The sequence below is a fragment of the Mesoplodon mirus genome (assembly GCF_964341445.2).
Source record: "Mesoplodon mirus genome assembly, chromosome: 16".
Lineage (NCBI taxonomy): Eukaryota > Metazoa > Chordata > Mammalia > Artiodactyla > Ziphiidae > Mesoplodon > Mesoplodon mirus.
Genome location: NC_138992.1, coordinates 34,552,068 through 34,571,484, shown reverse-complemented (window position 1 = coordinate 34,571,484; position 19,417 = coordinate 34,552,068).

Sequence of the window (19,417 nt, the reverse complement as noted above, 5' to 3'; positions counted from 1 at the left end):
AGATTGCTTTGGGTAGTATAGTCATTTTCACAATATTGATTCTTCCAATCCAAGAACATGGTAGATCTCTCCATCTGTTGGTATCATCTTTAATTTCTTTCATCAGTGTCTTATAGTTTCCTGCATACAGGTCTTTTGTCTCCCTAGGTAGGTTTATTCCTAGGTATTTTATTCTTTTTGTTGCAGTGGTAAATGGGAGAGTTTCCTTAATTTCTCTTTCAGATTTTTCATCATTAGTGTATAGGAATGCCAGAGATTTCTGTGCATTAATTTTGTATCCTGCAACGTTACCAAATTCATTGATTAGATCTAGTAGTTTTCTGGTGGCATCTTTAGGATTTTCTATGTATAGTATCATGACATCTGCATACAGTAACAGTTTTACTTCTTCTTTTCCAATTTGTATTCCATTTATTTCTTTTTCTTTTCTGACTGCCATGGTTAGGACTTCCAAAACTATGTTGAATAATAGTGGTAAGAGTGGACATCCTTGTCTTGTTCCTGATCTTAGAGGAAATGCTTTGTTTCTCACCATTGAGAATAATGTTTGCTGTGGGTTTGTCATATATGGTCTTTATTATGTTGAGGTAGGTTCCCTCTGTGCCCACTTTCTGAAGAGTTTTTATCATAAATGGGTGTTGAATTTTGTCAAAAGCTTTTTCTACATCTATTGTGATGATCATATGGTTTTTATTCTTCAATTTGTTAATATGGTGTTTCACATTGATTGAGTTGCGTATACTGAAGAATGCTTGCGTCCCTGGGATAAATCCCACTTGATCATGGTGTATGATCCTTTTAATGTGTTGTTGGATTCTGTTTGCTAGTATTTTGTTGAGGATTTTTGCATCTATATTCATCAGTGATACTGGTCTGTAATTTTCATTTTTGGAATATCTTTGTCTGCTTTTGGTATCAGGGTGATGGTAGCCTCATAGAATGAGTTTGGGAGTGTTCCTTCCTCTGCAATTTTTGGAAGAGTTTGAGAAGGATGTGTTGTATTGTATTGTATTGTTACAAGAGACCCCTATAATGCAAATGTTGTTGCATTTAATGTTGTCCCAGTGGTCTCTTAGGCTGTCTTCATTTCTTTTCATTCTTTTTTCTTTATTCTGTTCCACAGCAGTGAATTCCACCATTCTGTCTTCCAGGTTACTTATCTGTTCTTCTGCCTCAGTTATTCTGCTATTGATTCCTTCTAGCGTATTTTTCATTTCAGTTATTGTATTGTTCATCTCTGTTTGTTTGTTCTTTCATTCTTTTAGGTCTTTGTTAAACACTTCTTGCATCTTCTCAGTCTTTGCCTCCATTCTTTTTCCGAGGTCCTGGATCATCTTCACTACCATTATTCTGAATTCCTTTTCTGGAAGGTTGCCTATCTCCACTTCATTTAGTTGTTTTTCTGGGGTTTTATCTTGTTCCTTCATCTGGTACATAGCCCTCTTCCTTTTCATCTTGTCTACCTTTCTGTGAATGTGTTTTTTCTTCCACAGGCTGCAGGATTGTAGTCTTTCTTGCCTCTGCTGTCTTCTAGCTTCTGTCGTTCTTCTTGCTTCTGTCCTTCTTTCTTCTGCTCCAGCCACTCTGCTTTTTGACTGGAGAATCTAAGGCATTTATATTTCATTATTGGTAGGCATGTACTTATTGCTTTTTTGTTAATTGTTTTATGGCTGTTTTCTTGTTCCTTTGTCCCTTTCTTCTTCTCTTGCTTTCTGCTTTTGTGATTTGATGATTTTCTATACTGGTATGTTAGATTCCTTTCTCTTTCTCTTTTGTGTATTTACTAGAAGTTTTTGCTTTGTGTTTACCATGATGCTTATATAAAACAACTTATATTTATAACAATCTATTTTAAGTTGATCACTTAAGTTTGAACACATTCTAAAGCTCTACATTTTTACTCCCCACCCCTACATTTTGCTTTTAATTTCACATTTTATATCTTTTTTTCTTGTGTATCCCTTAAATTATTACAATTAGTTTTACTACTTTTGTCTTTTAACCTTCACACTTGCTTTATAGTGATTAACCCACCTCCTTTAGATTAGGTTAATCTAATTAACCCACCACAACATTAGATTATTTTGAATTTTACTAATATTTACCTTCACCAGTGAGATTTTTTATTTCACATGTCTTGTTACTAATTAGCACACTTTTGTTTTTTTAGCTTAAAGGAGTCCCTTTAACTTCTAAGACCAGTCTACTGGTGATGAACTCCTTTAGCTTTTGCTTTTCTGGAGAACTCTATCTCTTCAATTCTGAATGACAACTTTGCCTGGTAGAATATTCTTGGTTGGCTTTTTGTTTTTTTTAGCAATTGAATGAATATATTGTTCTACTCCCTTCTGGTATGTGAAGTTGCTGCTAAAAAAAATCTGCTGATGGTCTTATCAGGGTTTCCTTGTATTATACATAACAAGTTGTTTTCTCTTGCTTTTAAGATTCTCTCTTTTTCTTTAACTTTTGACATGTTAATTGTAATGTATCTTGATGTAGGTCTCTTTGAGTTCCTCTTGTTTAGAATTTTCTGGGATTCCTGAATCTGGATATCTGTTTTCTTCCCCAGTGTGGGAAGTTTTTCTCCACTATTTCTTCAAATAAGTTTTCTGCCCCTCTTTTTTGTTTCTGGGACACGTATAATGTAAATGTTGGTCCACATGATGTTTTCCCATAAGTCTCATAAGCTTGCTTTATTCTTTTTCATTGTTTATTTCTTTTTGCTACTCTGATAGGGTAAGTTCCATTGCCCTTTCTTTGAGCTCACTGATCCTTTCTTCTTCTACATCTAGTTTGCTGTTGAACCCCTCTAGTGTATTTTTCAGTCCAGTTATTGTATCTTCAGCCCTGTGACTTGTATTTGGTAATACCTTATATTTTCTATATCTTTTTTGAAATTCTCACTTTGTTCATCCATTCTTCCCCTCAGCTAGGTGAGCATCTTTGTGACCGTTATTTTGAACTCTTTATCAGATAAATCCCTTATCTCCATTTGATTAAGGCCTTTTTCTGAAATTTTATCTTATTCTTTCATTTGGAACATATTCCTCTGTTTCATTTGCTTTGACTCTCTGTGTTGGTTTCTATGCATTAGATAAAGCAACCACCATTTCCAGTCTTAAAGGAATAACCTCATATTGGAGATGAGCCTTTTTGTTCAACCCTGCCTAGCTCTTTTTTGTCCTCAAACATTTGTGCAGCCTTTTTTTTTTTTTTTTTTTTTTTTTAAGTGGCTCCTAGTGGTTGAGAGTGTGCAAAGACCTGTCAGGGTCTCAGAGGAGATGACCTCAGTCAGCACCTAGATTCAGGCTGATTGAAGAGTAGATCCTCAGGCTGCAGCTTTTAAAGTATGTAAATTTTTTTTTCTGAGGGAAGACTGAGATGGCTGTTTCTGTCTGCTCCCTTTGCACTGAGCCCTGGAGTTATAGCCAGTTAAGAATAGCTTCTTTCTTTGCTACAATCTTATTTAACTTGTGAACATAAGCCCCGCTGGCCACCCCAGACAGGTGACATAGGCCTGTCCCCTGGGTGGCAGCCACGAAAACCAGGGTAACAGATGTAAAAACTGGGGCACTGCCAAGAGTACCTGCATTCTGAAGCATGGCAGAGAACTAACGCAAAGATAGCACCCACACTCTGAGGCCTTTGGAGAGGGTTACGGATAGCCTTAGGTGTGTGTCTAATGAGAAGCCTGAGCCTCAAGCCATAGCTATGGAGATAAGCTAATAGGCCTCTTTCACAGAAAGACTGGGCTCCTCAGTCTGTTGCCTCTCTGGTGTTCTACTCTCCCTGCAGGTGGTAGCCAGTTAAGAACTCTTCATTTTTACAGTTCTATGGGGCCCACAAGCTTAAACCCCACTGGCCACCAGAGCCAGGTGATCTAGAGGAGTCCCCTGGATGGCAACTACCAAAATCACAGGCCAGAAGAGTATCTAAGCTCCTTTCTGGGAGATACTGGTGACCTGGAAAGAGGCAGAAGAACAGAGAGCAAAGATAGAGTACCCTGGCCCCCGTCCCGAGAGAGAACATTGGTAGGCCCCTAGATATGCTATGCAGGTTTTTTTTAACATCTTTATTGGAGTATAATTGCTTTACAATGTTGTGTTAGTTTCTGTTGTATAACAAAGTGAATCAGCTATATGTATACATATTTTCCCATTGCTGTACAGTTTTAATATACACTGAATTGTCCATGAATACTACCATGTGTAAAGTGAGGGAAAAGTTGTACTTTCTTTTGTTTGGAATTTAACAAGGGCTGTTCACTATTTCAGGTATCACATCACCAATGGTAATGTCACTAATGGTATTAGAGGTACCATACAGCTCACCTGTACATGTCTCCTTCTGTCACTGTTCTGCTCACAGTGATTCTATATGTTTGGGGCAAGCATATAATTATCTTATATCTTCTAGTGTAGGCATGCCCATGCATGTGTATATTGATGCATTATTCTTCCATTATAAACTGTTTCTATAAACTATTTTTATTATGTTATTTTTTATGAGCGATTTTTCTCTTTTGCATTAGAGATAGGGCAACATGTTTTTAACGGCATATGTATTATCTATGAATTCCCTTTTGGTGTGTTAAAGGGATAATAACAAAATATTTATAAAAAGGAAGTGTTGGCTTTAAGAACCACTGTCCTAGAGGAAGAGGGCAGCCTGCTCCCTCCTAATGAGCATCAATTTGCCAACTCATAGTGAGGACCCTGATCGTCTAGAATGGGTGAGACCCCATCACCGAACCCAGGCTCACTATGGCTAGAAGAAGGATGTGCTCTTCTTGGCTAGCCTGGGTAGCTGAACACCCCGGGGCAGGGGCAAGGAGGGAGGCAGGGGAGGCAAGACTCCAAGTTACACAGCCCGACTAGGCACACGAGGGTTGGGGAAGGGGTCCCCAAAGTAAAACTGGAGTGCTGTTTCTGCATGAAAGCAGAAGCTGGATAGGCTAAAGTGACAGTTAGGTGCAAAAATAAATACACACAACTTAGAACCTAAGTGACGGAGTAGTGTTAATGAAACATTCCCTACCACAACCTCCAGGGCTGACAACACAAACCCACAATGAACCAGATTGCCAAGGATGAAAAGAAACAAAAAGTTATCATTAAAATGCAAGAAAAAACTGCAAGAGAAAACCATGATCCTCTCTAAACAACACTGATGATGCAATAACAACAAAGCTTCCACCTAAAATTGGCAGGAATTCCACCTATGCCATGCACACGCACAGTGGAAGATGGCAACACCATCCAGGCTCCCCCATTGAATGTTAAATCAGTCCTTAGGTAACACTAGCAAAGAACTAATTTTGGTAACCCTTGGCTGCATATAAGCAATTGCACATAATAATGGCACTCTAGAGAACTGTATCCACTCCATGCCAGAAGCACTCCTCCTCCAGGCGTGACAACCAAAAATTTCTCTCCACATTGCCTGGTGCCCTGGTGTGCAAAATTACCCCTGATTGAGAAAGTGTTCCCACTGATCTAGGGGAGCGCTTTAAAAATAATTCTTGTCCACACAAACACTTATACATGAAGGTTCATAGCAGATTACTCAATAGCCTAACACTGGAAACAACCCAAACGTCCATCAAATGATGGCTTGATAAGTAATTGATGGCCTATCCATACAATGGAATATTATTTGTCCATAAAAAGGAATTGAATATTGATATATACTACAAAATAGATGAATCCTTGAAAACATTATACTAAGTGAAAGAAGCCAGTCACAAAATACAACATATTATATGATTCCATTTATATAAAATGTCCAGAATAGGTAAACCTATAGAGACAGAAGGTAGATTAGTATATGCCTAGGGCTGGGGTGATAGCAGGATTGAAGACTGATGATGAATGGGCACAGGGTTTTTTTTAGGGGGTGATGAAAATGTTCCAAAATTGGTCATGGATTTGGTTGCATCACTCAGTGAATATACAAAAAACCACTGGATTGTACATTTTAAATGGGTGAATTGTAAAATATGTGAATTATATCTCAATAAAGCTGTTAACCAAAAGAAAAAAGAAGTCTCTGCCACATGTGCTCACTCACTTCCTATCCCAGAACTGTTGAGTGAGTTTCTATAAGGAGCAGACCCTGAGAATCAGGCATGTGTTGAAAACTTCCGATGTCATCCCTATGCAACTGGCCAGCTGTCCAGTGTTTGGGAATCTCCACCAACCCCATGGTTCTCTCCAAAACTCAGGCTGAGCCACAGACCTTTTTTTTTTTTAATTGAAGTGTAGTTGATTTACAATACTGTGTTAGTTTCAGGTGTACAGCAAAGTGATTCAGTTATGCATAATATATATATACCTTTCCAATTATTTTCCATTTTAGGTTATTACAAGACATTGAATATAAAACATAGTTCCCTATGTTCTACAGTAAATCCTTGTTGTTTAGTTTATATATAGTAGTGTATATCTGTTAATCCCATACTCCTCCCCCAGCCCTTTCCCCTTTGGTAACCATAAATTTTTTTTCTATGTCTGTGAGTCTGTTTCTGTTTTTTAACTATATTCATTTGTATCACTTTTTAGATTCCACATGTAAGTGATATCATACAATATTTGTCTTTCTCTGTCTGACTTACTTCACTCAGTATGATAATCTCTGGGTCCATCCATGTTCCTGCAAAGGGCAATATTTCATTCTTTTTTATGGCTGAGTAATAATATTCTATAGTGTATGTATATACCACATCTTGTTTATCCATTCATCTGTTGATGGACACTTAGGTTGTTTCCATGTCTTAGCTATTGTAACTAGTGCTGCTTTGAATATTGGGGTGCATGTATCTTTTTGAATGAGAATTTTCACTTTTTCCAGATCTATGCCTGGGAGTGGGATTGCAGGATCATATGGTAACTCTATTTTTAGTTTAAAGAACCTCCATTCTGTTCTCCATAGTGGCTGCACCAGTTTACATTCCCACCAGCAGGATAGGAGGGTTCCCTTTTCTCTAACCCTCTCCAGCATTTATCATTTGTGGACTTTTTGATGATGGCCATTCTGACCAGTGTGAGGTGATGCCTCATTATAGTGTTTGTTTTTGTTTTTGTTTTTGTTTTTTGTGGTGAAGGAAAGTGCAGCGTTTATTGCAGGAAACCAAGTGAGGAGTCCAGACAGCTAGTGCTCGAAACACTGGGAACTCCTCAATGGGTTTCAGCAAAGCATTTTTAAAATTAATTTTTATTGGAGTATAGTTGCTTTACAATGTTGTGTTAGTTTCTGCTGTACAGAAAAGTCAATCAGCTATATGTATACATATATCCCCTCTTTTTTAGATTTCCTTCCCATTTAGGCCACTATAGAGCACTGAGTAGAGTTCCTTGTGCTATACACTAGGTTCTCATTAGTTATCTATTTTATACATAGTAGTGTATATATGTCAATCCCAATCTCCCAATTGATCCTACCCCTCCTTCCTCCCCTGGTATCCATACATCCATTCTCAATGTCTGTGTCTCTATTTCTGCTTGTAAATAAGATCATCTGTATCATTTTTCTAGATTCCACATATAAGCAATATTATACAATATTTGTTTTCCTCTTTCTGACTTACTTCACTATGTATAACAGTCTCTAGGTCTATCCACATCTCTGCAAATTGCACAATTTCATTTCTTTTTATGGCTAAATAATATTCCATTGTATATATGTACCACATCTTCTTTATCCATTCTTCTGTTAATGGGCATTTAGGTTGCTTCCATGTCCTGGCTATTGTAAATAGTGCTGCAATGAACACTGGGGTGCATGTATCTTTTTGAATTATGGTATTTTGCAGATATATGCCCAGGAGAGGGATTGCTGGGTCATATGGTAGTTCTATGTTTAGTTTTTTAAGGAACTCCATACTGTTCTCCATAGTGGCTGTACCAATTTACATTCCCACCAACAGTGCAAGAGGATTCCCTTTTCTCCACACCCTCTCCAGCATTTATTATTTGTAGATTTTTTGATGATGGCCATTCTGACTGGTGTGAGGTGATACCTTACTGTAGTTTTGATTTGCATTTCTCTAATAATTAGTGATGATGAACATCTTATGTGCCTCTTGGCCATCTGTATGTCTTCTTTGGAGAAATATCTATTTAGCTCTTCTGCCTATTTTTTTATTGGGTTGTTGGGGTTTTTTTTTGATATTGAGTTGTATAGCTGTTTGTGTATTTTGGATATTAACCCCTTGTCAGTTGCATTGCATCATTTGCAAATATTTTCTCCCATTCTGTAGGTTGTCTTTGCATTTTGATGACGGTTTCCTTTGCTGTGCAAAAGCTTTTAATTTGATTAAGTCCCACTTGTTTATTTTTGCTTACACTTATTTATTTATTCATTTAGCCTTAGGAGACTGATCTAAGAAAATATCGCTACAATTTATGTCAGAGAATGTTTTGCCTATGTTTTCTTCTAGGAGTTTTATCATGTCATGTTACATTTAAGTTAAAGTATTTTGAGTTTATTTTTGTATATGGTGTTGAGAGAATATTCTAACTTCATTGATTTATGTGAGGCTATCCAGTTTTCCCAATACCACTTGCTGAAGAGACTGTCTTTTCTCCATTGTAGATTCTTGGCTCCTTTGTCAAGGATTAATTGGCCGTAGGTGTGTGGGTTTATTTCTCTAGGCCCTCTAGTCCATTCCATTGATCTATACATCTGTTTTTGTGCCAATACCATGCTGTTTTGATTACTATAGCTTTGTAGTATTGTCTGAAGTCTGGGATGGTTATGCCTCCAGTTTTGTTCTTTTTCCTCAAGATTGCTTTGGCAATTCTGGGTCTTTTGTGGTTCCATATTAATTTTAGGATTATTTTAGCTCTGTGAAAAATGTCAATGGTAATTTGATTGTGATCACATTAAATCTGTAGATTGCTTTGGGTAGTATAACCATTTAAACAATATTAATTCTTTCCAATTACAATTCTTTCCATTTCTTTGAATCATCTTCAGTTTCCTTTCTTAACATTTTATAGTTCTCAGCATATAGGTCTTTCACCTCCTTGGTTAGGTTTATTCCTAGGTATTTTCTTTTTTTTGACAGTTTTAAATGGGATTATTTCTTTACACTAACAATAAAATATAAGAGAAAGTAAAGAAATGCAACAAATTTCTATATGTTAATCTTGTATCTTGCTACCTTGCTGAATTTATTAGTTCTAGTAGCTTTTTTGTGGAGTCCTTAGAGTTTTCTATATAGAGTATCATGTCATCTACATATGACAATTTTACCTCTTCCCTTCTAGTTTGGATACCTTTTATTTCTTTTTCTTGTCTATTGTTGTGGTTAGAATTTCCATTACTATGTTGAATAGAAGTGGTGAAAGTGGGCACCCTTATCTTGTTCCAGAATTTAGCGGGAAGTCTTTCAGCTTTTCACCGTTAAGTATTATACTGACCATGGGTTTGTCATAAATTGTTTTTTATTATGTTGAGCGTGTTCCCTCTATACCCACTTTGGGTATCATGAATGGATGTCAAATTCTATCAAATGCTTTTTCTGCAGCTATGAAGATGATCATGTGGTTTTTGTCTTTTCTTTTGTTGATGTGGTGTATCATTGATTGATTTGTGTGTGTTGAACCCTGGATTTGTGTATCCTTGCAACCCTGGAATGAATCCAACTTGATCATGGTGTATGATCCTTTTTATGTGTTGTTGGATTAGGTTTGCTAATATTTTGTTGAGAATTTTTGCATCTGTATTCATCAAAGATATTGGCCTCTAATTTTCTTTTTTTGTAGTGTCTTTGGTTTTTGTATAAGGGTGATGGTGGCTTCATAGAATGACTTTGGGAGTGTTCCCTCCTCTTCAATTTTTTGGAAGAGTTTGAGAGGGATAGGTGAATATTCTTCTTTGTATGTTTGGTGGAATTGCCCAGTGAAGCCATCGAGTCCTGGACTTTTGTTTGCAGGGAGGTTTTGGGGGGTTATTTATTTATTTATTTATTTTATTACAGACTCTATTTCACTTCTAGAGACTAGTCTGTTCAAATTATCTGTTTCTTCTTGACTCAGTTTTGGCAGCCTATATGTTTCTAGAAACTTGTCCATTTCTTCTAGGATGTCCAATTTGTTGGCATATAGCTGTTCATAGTATTTTCTTATGATTTTTTTTTGTATTTCTGTGGTATCACGGTATCAATTATTTCTCCTCTTTCCTTACTTACTTTATTTGGTCCTCTCTCTTTTCTTCTTGGTGAGCCTGGCTAGAGGTTTGTTGATTTTGTTTATCCTTTCAAAAAGCCAGCTCTTAGTTTTATTAATATTTTTTTCTATTTTTTAAATCTCTACTTTATTTCCTCTCTGATTTTTATTTCCTTCCTGCTGCTTACTTTAGGTTTTGTTTGTTCTTCTTTTCTAATTCTTTTTTTTTTTTTTTTTTTTTTTGCGGCACGCAGGCCTCTCACTTTTGTGGCCTCTCCCACTGTGGAGCACAGGCTCTGGATGCACAGGCTCAGCGGCCATGGCTCACGGGCCCAGCCGCTCCGCGGCATGTGGGATCTTCCCGGACCAGGGCACGAACCCGTGTCCCCTGCATCGGCAGGTGGACTCTCAACCACTGCGCCACCAGGGAAGCCCTCTAATTCTTTTAGGTGGTGGTTTAGGTTGTTTATTTGAGATTTTTCTTGTTTTTTTGAGAAGCCTGTATTGCTATGAACTTCCCTCTTAGAGCTGCCTTTGTATTGTGTTTTCATCATCATTTGTCTCGAGATATCTTCTGATTTCCTCTTTGATTTCATGATTGACATATTGGTATTTTTTAGTAGCATGTTGTTTAGTCTCCATGTAATCATTTTTTTCTCTCTGTTTTTTTAGGCTATACTTTAATTCTTTTTTTTAATTGAAGAATAGTTAATTTACAATGTTGTGTTAGTTTCGGGTATACAGCAAAATTATTCAGTTATACATATATACATATATTCTTTTTCATATTATTTTCCATTATAGGTTATTACAAGATATTGAGTATAGTTCACTGTGCTACACAGTAGGTTCTTGTTGTTTATCTATTTTATATACAGTAGTATATGTATATATATATAACCCCAAACTCCTAATTTATCTCTCCCCTCCCCTCATTCCCTTTGGTAACCATAAGTTTGTTTTCTATGTCTGTGAGTCTATTTCTATTTTGTAAATAAGTTCATTTGAACTTTCTTGTTTTTCTTTCTGTGGTTGATTTCTAGTTTCATACCATTGAAGTCAGAAAGGATGTTTGAAATAATTTCTATCTTCTAAAATTTGTTGAGGTTTATTTTGTGTCTTAGTATGTGGTTTTTCCTAGAGAATGTTCCATGTGCACTTCCATTCTGGGTTTTGTTTTTTTGGATGTAGTGTCCTGTAGATATCAATTAAGTTCAACTGTTCTATTGTGTCATTTAGGGTCTCTGTCTTACTGATTTTTCTGTTTGGAAGATCTGTCCATTGATGTCAGTGGGGTGTTAAAGTCTCCTTCTATTATTGTATTTCCATCAATTTCTCCTTTTATGTCTGTTAGTATTTGTTTTATATATTTAGGTGTTCCTATACTGGGTGCATATATGTTAATGAGTGTAATATCTTCTTGTATTGATCCCTTTAACATTATATAGCATCCTTCTTTTTCTTTTTTTTATGGACTTTGTTTTAAAGTCTATTGTGTCTGATATGAATATTGCTACCTCTACTTTCTTATTTCCATTTGCATAAAATATTTTTTCCCCTCACTTTCAACCTATGTGTGTCTCTCACCCTGAAGTCGGTTTCTTGCAGGCAGCATATTGTAGGTTCTTGGGTTTTTTTGTTTGTTTGGATTTTTGTTTGTTTGTCTTTAATTAGTAAAAGTATATTGTGCACATATGAAAAAGATAGCTTGCAAACCAGGAGCACTCAAACCAAAACATGGAATGGGTCTCAGGGGTATTCTGTTATAAAGCAGCTTATATAGTGAAAAAACATTACCATTTATTCTTCACAGTGGTTGGTTACAATATTAGAATTTTCAGTGGTTAGGTCATATCAACCTAGGGAAACAGTCCAAGTTTTGCCACAATTTCCAGAGATACATGTAAGAAATGACCCAGGTCACATTAGCCTCCAAAAATAGGCTAAATTAAGCTTTATTTCTTTGACTAAACTGGTTTTGTCTGATCAGGGAATTTTCAAGGCTGGTCTCCCTTTTTTTTGTTTGTTTTTTTGAATTGAAGTATTGTTAATTTACAACATTGTGTTAGTTTCAAGTGTATGGCAAAATGATTCCATGTATATATATATATATATATATATATATATATATATATATATATATATATATATATGTATTTTTTCAGATTCTTTTCCATTATAGGTTATTACAAGATACTGAATATAGTTCCCTATGCTACACAGTAAATCCTTGTTGTTTATCTATTTTAAATACAGTAGAATGTATGTTAATCTCAAACTCCTAATTTATCTCCCCCTGGCTATCCCCCCCATAAATTTGTTTTCTATGTCTTTGCGTCTATTTCTATTTTGTAAATAAGTTCATTTGTATCATGTTTTTAGATTCCTCATATAAGTGATATCATATGATATTTGTCTTTCTCTGCCTGACTTCACTTAATGATAATCTCTAGGTCCATCCATGTTCCTGCAAATGACAATATTTCATTCTTTTATATGGCTGAGTAATATTCCTTTGTGTGTGTGTGTGTGTATATATATATGTATATGTATATGTATATGTATATATATATATATACACCACATCTTCTTTATGGACATTTAGGTTGCTTCCATGTCTTGGCTATTGTAAATAATGCTGCTATGAACATTGGGGTTCATTTATCTTTTTGAATTAGAGTTTTCATCTTTTCCAGATATATGCCCAAAAGTGGGATTACAGGATCATATGGTAACTCTAATTTTAGTTTTTTAAGGAACCTCCATACTGCTCTCCATAGTGGCTGCACCACTTTACATTCCCATCAGGATTCCCTTCTCTCTACACCCTCTCCATCATTTATTATTTACTGTAGGTTCTTGTTCTGTTATCCAGTGTGCCATTCTATGTCTTTTAATTGGTGAACTTAGTCTATTGACATTTAAAATAATTATAAGTATGTATTGCCATTTTGATCCTTGTTTTCTAGTTGATTTTGTAGTTCTTTTTTCCTTCTTTTTGTTTTTCCTTTTGTGGTTTGATAGTTTTCTTTTGTATTATGCTTGAGTTCCTTTCTTTTTGGTTTTTGCGAATCTATTGCATGTTTTTGATTTGTGGTTACCTTGGTTTTCAAGTATGTTAAGCCATAACTACATCTACTTGCTTTTAGACTGATAGTCATGTAAGTTCAAACACATTCTAAATGATCTACATTTTCTAATTCCCTTCCCCTACATTTTGTGATTTTGATGTTCTATTTTACGTCTTCATGTTTATCATTTTTCTGTTCATTGTAATTATAATCATTTTCAGAAAAATTGTTTTTTAATCTATGTACTGGCTTATGTAAGTGATCTTCAATCCTTTTATATATTTGCCTTTCCTGTTGTGATTTTTCCCTTTCCTATAGATTCTTGTTTCTCTTCTAGAAGCCCTTTTAATATTTCTTTTAGTTTAGTTTTAGTTTAAGTTTAATATTGCTGTATTCTTTTAGTTTTTGTTTATCTGAGAAATTCCTTGTATTCTAAATGATAATCTTGCTGGGTAGGGTATCCTAGGTTGCAGGTTTTTTCCTTTCAGGACTTTGAAGATATCTTGTTACTTCCTTCTGGCCTACAGAGTTTCTGTAGAGAAATCAGCTGATAGCCTTATGGGGGTTCCCTTGTATCTGACTTTGTTTTTCTCTTGCTGCCCTTAGAAGCATCTCTTCAACTTTTGCCATTTTACTTACGTTATTTTTTATTTATTTATTTTTTTGTGGTATTCGGGCCTTGTTGTGGCCTCTTCCGTTGCGGAGCACAGGCTCCAGACGTGCAGGCTAAGCGGCCATGGCTCACAGGCCTAGCCACTCCATGGCATGTGGGGTCCTCCCGGACCGGGGCACAAACCTGTGTCCCCTGCATCAGCGGGCGGACTCTCAAACACTGTGCCACCAGGGAAGCCCTTACTTTACGTTTTGATGTGAGTCTGTGTGGGCTCATCTTGTTTGGGGCCCTCTGTGTTTCCTCTACCTGGATATCTGTTTCCTTCTTTAAGTTTGGGAAGTCTACAGCCATAATGTCTTCAAATGCATTTTTGATCCCCTTTTCCCTTTCTTCTCCTTCTGGAATCCCTGTTATGTGTAGGTTGGCATGCTTTATATTATCCCAGAGATCTCATATGTTGCTTTGATTTTTTTTTCATTTGTCTTTCTATCTGCTATTCTGATTGGGTGACTTGATTGGTTCCTCTTTATAGTTTCTAGTTCCCTGTTACAGTGATTTGCATTTCTATTGATGGTCTTTCTTAATTCCTTTAACGTTTTTATAACCTACTTTTCAAACTCAGAGTCTAGTAGACTGGTGAGGTCTATTTCATTGTTTGTTTTTTCAGGGGATTTCTCTTGTTCTTTTAATTGGGAGTAGTTCCTCTGTTTTTTCATTTAACTTAAATTTCTCTGGCTCTATGAATTTAGGAGAAACAGTTATCTACTGTTAGCCTCTGTGAGTCTAATATTTTTGGTACGAGGGCTGTTTTTGGTATGAATGCCTGCCACATCCTTCCTCAGAGTATACTGGCCATTGTCCCCTTGATAGGAGATGTGTTTGGTGTTGTAGTGACCAGAGCTTGCACTGGACATTGGGCGGGGCCTCCTCTGCTCTGTGGCTGACACAGCCCTGTCGGGGGCATGGTCTGCTCCCCCATTGTTGGAGTAGAAGCCCCCAGATCCAGTTCTAAGCTGCAGTGTGAGGTAGGCAGGACTGGAGCGCTCCTACTGGGAAAGGAGCCACTGTGTGTTCCTCCCCAGGGGCTGCCCACCAGGAGGTGAGACTCTGTGGCAAAACCCACCACCAGGTGTGCACATCAACAAAGTTTGCTGCTACTGGAGCTGCCCCAAGACCCGCCCCCCCTGCAGAAGGGCTGGTACTCAGCTCAGATGTCAGTCTCACCTCTGAAGTCCACTGAAGCCCCACCCACTGTGGGAGTGCCTATAATTGGCTCCAAGGTTGCTCCCCCTCCAGCACATGCCCACTCACAAAGCCTGAGGTGGCCCAAACCAGGCCCTGCCATAAGCATGCTGACAATGAGTCTCTTATGGTGGACCTGCACCCCACCCTTTGTGCACTGATAATGGCGCTTCTTTGGTGGACCCATGCTCTGTCCTGCTCATACCCACAGTGGAGACCCAGACCACACTCCAGGCCCTTCAGGCTGTCCAGCACAGCCAAACAGAGTCCTCTCCCCAGATCTGTTAGCTGAAGCCCGAGTTTCAGCACCTAGCCACTGCAAAGGAGGTTTCCAGGGCGAGGGAAACTTTCCTCTTTCACCGCTCCCTCCCAGGGGCTCAGGTCCTGTCCTGATTTCTTTCCTTTCTTTTTTTTTTTTTTTTCCCTTTTCATCCTACTCAACTACGTGGGGATCTTTCTTGCAGCTTTGGTTGTATAACAGATCTTCTGCTAGGTTTCAGTTGGTATTCTGTGAGAACTGTTCCACATGTTAGATGTATTTTTGATGTGTTTGTGGGGGGAGGTGAGCTCCATGTTCTTCTACTCTGCCATCTTGATCTCTCCCTAACCTTTTCTGTTTTTAAAGTGTATATATATGTGTATATATATATATATATATATATATATATATATATATATATACACACACACACACACATATATATATACACACACATAGAGAGAGAAAGAGAGAGAGAGAGAGAGAGATAATTGACATGTCACATTATATTAGTTTCAGGTATGCAACATAATGATTCAGTATTTGTATATATTGTGAAATGATCATCATAAGTCTAGTTAACATTTATCAACACACATAGCTACAAATTCTTTTGCTTATGAAGATAACTTTTAAGATCTACTCTCTTAGCAACTTTCAGATATACAATACAGTATTATTAACTATAACACCATGCTGTACATTACATCCCCAGGATTTATTTATCTTATAACTAGTAGTTTGTACTTTTTAAATCCGTTTACCCATCTTGCCCACTCCCTATCCCCCTACCTCTGGCAACTACCAATCTGTTCTCTGTACCCCTGAGGTCAATGTTTTGTTTGTTTAGTTTGGTTTGGTTTTTTAAGATTCCACAACATCTAAGTTGTGATTATTCACTGGGAATCTGATTGTGACTGGAAACCTCACTGTGGTTTTGATCTGCAGTTCCCTGATGGTTATTGATGTTGAGCACCTTTTCGTATACCTGTTGGCCATCTGTATGTCTTCTTTGGAAAAATGTTTATTCAGATCCTCTGCCCATTTAAAAAAACAGATTTTTTGGTTTTTTGCTATTGAATTGTATGAGTTCTTTATATATTTTAGATGTTAACCCCTTATCAGAAACATGATTTGCAAATATTTTCTCCCATTTTTCAGGTTGCCTTTTCATTTTGTTGATGGTTTCCTCTGCTGTGCAGAATCTTTTTAGTTTAATGTAGTCCCACTTGGTTTTGCTTTTGTTGCCTTTGACTGACCTTTTTTGAAAAAAAAAAATCAACCCTTCCCATCAGAAGAGGAGTATAAGTTAATAAAGACAAGAGATAAAAACAGAGTTGTTGGGGCTTCCCTGGTGGTGCAGTGGTTGAGAGTCCGCCTGCCGATGCAGGGGACGTGGGTTCGTGCCCCGGTCCGGGAGGATCCCACGTGCCGCAGAGCGGCTGGGTCCGTGAGCCATGGCCGCTGAGCCTGCGTGCCCAGAGCCTGTGCTCCGCAACAGGAAAGGCCACAGCAGTGAGAGGCCCGCGTACCGCAAAAAAAAAAAAAAAAAAAAAAGAGTTGTCATTTGTTTGTGTGTAGGATTTGTGTGTGATGTTCAGGTGTCTAGTGACGGAACAGAAAGTTCCATAAATTATGAATTGGCATGCAATGCCCCCCTGTGGACTATTGCAACAAGAAGTCTCGGTGTTTACATTGCTTTCATATATTTTAACCATATTACTCGATCTTTCCTGTTGGTATCATCTTCTTGTCAGTTCACCTGTCTTAGAGACAGCACACATCTTAGTCCTTGGAAATACAAGAAGAGAGAACACACCTTAAAAGGTGACATTCACAGAACTGGTGGAATTTCAAGAACAGATTTCCTCAAGGAAAGAGAGATCTGGTCACATCTCGTTCTCTCCTGTTGCCATCACAAAAGGATCCAGCTCCTTCACGTTTTCCTCATCCCTTCATTGGCCATTTTCAGTTGGTGATAACAAATGTTGGTGAGAATGCGGAGAAAAGGGAACCCTTATAACTTCATTAACGGGAATGCCAATTGGTAAAGCCATTATAGAAAAACTGTGTGAAGGTCCCCCAAAAAACTAGAACTACCATATGATCCAGTAATCTCACTCCTGGGCCTATATCCAGGGGAAATAGAATTAGTTGATGAAGCAGTACTACGTGGTCATGTTACTACAGCATCTTAACTCCTCTAGTGGCAGATGAACCTCCTCTCCTTTTGCTGTCTCCCTTCTTACTAGATGGACCACATGCTTCCTAACCATTCAGACAGGACTGGGCTCCAGTTCTGGAGTGCCTGGGCATGTTGGCATGTGCTTTTCCTGTATTATCGTAATCAACCATCAAAACAATCCTATGAGAGAGATGCGGTTATTATTAGGGTCTTCAGATAAGGACACTGAGCCCCCAAGAGCTTAGTTCAATTATCTGAGGGAAACTGGGTGTGAAAAACACAGGCCACAGTGCCCGCATGCAGCTGGGTCACATTATCCTTTGCCTTATTCTCCGAGTTCTATTTTGTTCTTTGCTGATTTAGTTTGATTCATCCTTGATAAGTGTTTATGTCTTCTACTGACTCATTGTGTTAGCACGTTCAAGTAACACATTTGCATTTTTACAGGGACCTTCTAGAAATCAAACCATAAACTCAAAACCTGAATCCCTAAAGCTGGGATTTCAAGTGCTCCGGCTGATGTGTGGAAGGATAGTTTTGTTTGTTTGTTTGTTTTTTGTTTTTTTAAGCAGAGGTCTTCTTAGAAGCCCATATGATTTAAATTTATTTATTTATGGCTGTGTTGGGTCTTTGTTTCTGTGCGAGGGCTTTCTCTAGTTGTGGCAAGCGGGGGCCACTCTTTATCGCGGTGCACAGGCCTCTCACTATCATGGCCTCTCTTTTTGCAGAGCACAGGCTCCAGACGCGCAGGCTCAGTAGTTGTGGCTCACGGGCCCAGTTGCTCCGCAGCATGTAGGATCCTCCCAGACCAGGGCTCGAACCTGTGTCCCCTGCATTAGCAGGCAGATTCTCAACCACCGCGCCACCAGGGAAGCCCGGAAGGATAATTTTGGACAGAGGCTCTTTCCAGGTGGCTCTCAAAATACCATCTGGACACATAACATTAACTCCAATTTGCTGAAAGCCTTTCTGCTTGGCACTTTATATATTCCCTCTGTTTTAATCCTCCTGATAACGTGCAAAGGTATTATTATCCTCATTAAGAACAGAGGAACTAAGTAAGGCTCAGTGTCAGTGAGCAGAAGAGACAAAATCCACATCCAAGGCTTTCTGACTCTTACCAGCATGCTGCTGCCCTACCCATCATGCAGCCTGTCAGAAGTTAGCTATTTCCCTCAGATGGCATGGAAAGACCTGAGCAAACTTTTTGGCCAGCCTAATACCTGACAGTAGTTCTGAGCACTTTCTATCCTGTCCACAACTGTGCCCCACAACTGTGCCCCCCTCAACAAACCATACTGTAAGTCTCTCAAGGAGACTGGATCCTATCCATCTGTGTTCCCTATGGAAACTCTGGTACACATAGTAGGTACACAATACATGTATGTTGCAAGAATGGATGGCTGGTTAAATTGGCTGCTGCTTGTTTGCTGCAGAAACGGACTCAGCCTTCAGATGAAATACTTGAACCATGCCTCAAATGCTTGCCGGCAGGTTACACCCAACTTCCCTATGGCCAATGACCGTCAGCATTCATGCCAACTAATTGTAGCAGGCAAAATTTGGCTTATCAAATACAATTTTTTGTGTGTGTGTGTGGTACATGGGCCTCTCACTGTTGTGGCCTCTCCCTGTTGTGGCCTCTCACTGTTGCGGCATCTCCCGTTGCAGAGCACAGGCTCTGGACATGCAGGCTCAGTGGCCAGGGCTCATGGGCCCAGCCGCTCCACGGCATGTGGGATCCTCCCGGACCGGGGCACGAACCTGCGTCCCCTGCATCGGCAGGCAGACTCTCAACCACTGCGCCACCAGGGAAGCCCATCAAATACAATTTTAACTTGCCTTTAGGCTGATTGTTTGTTAAAGGCCTAACATAAT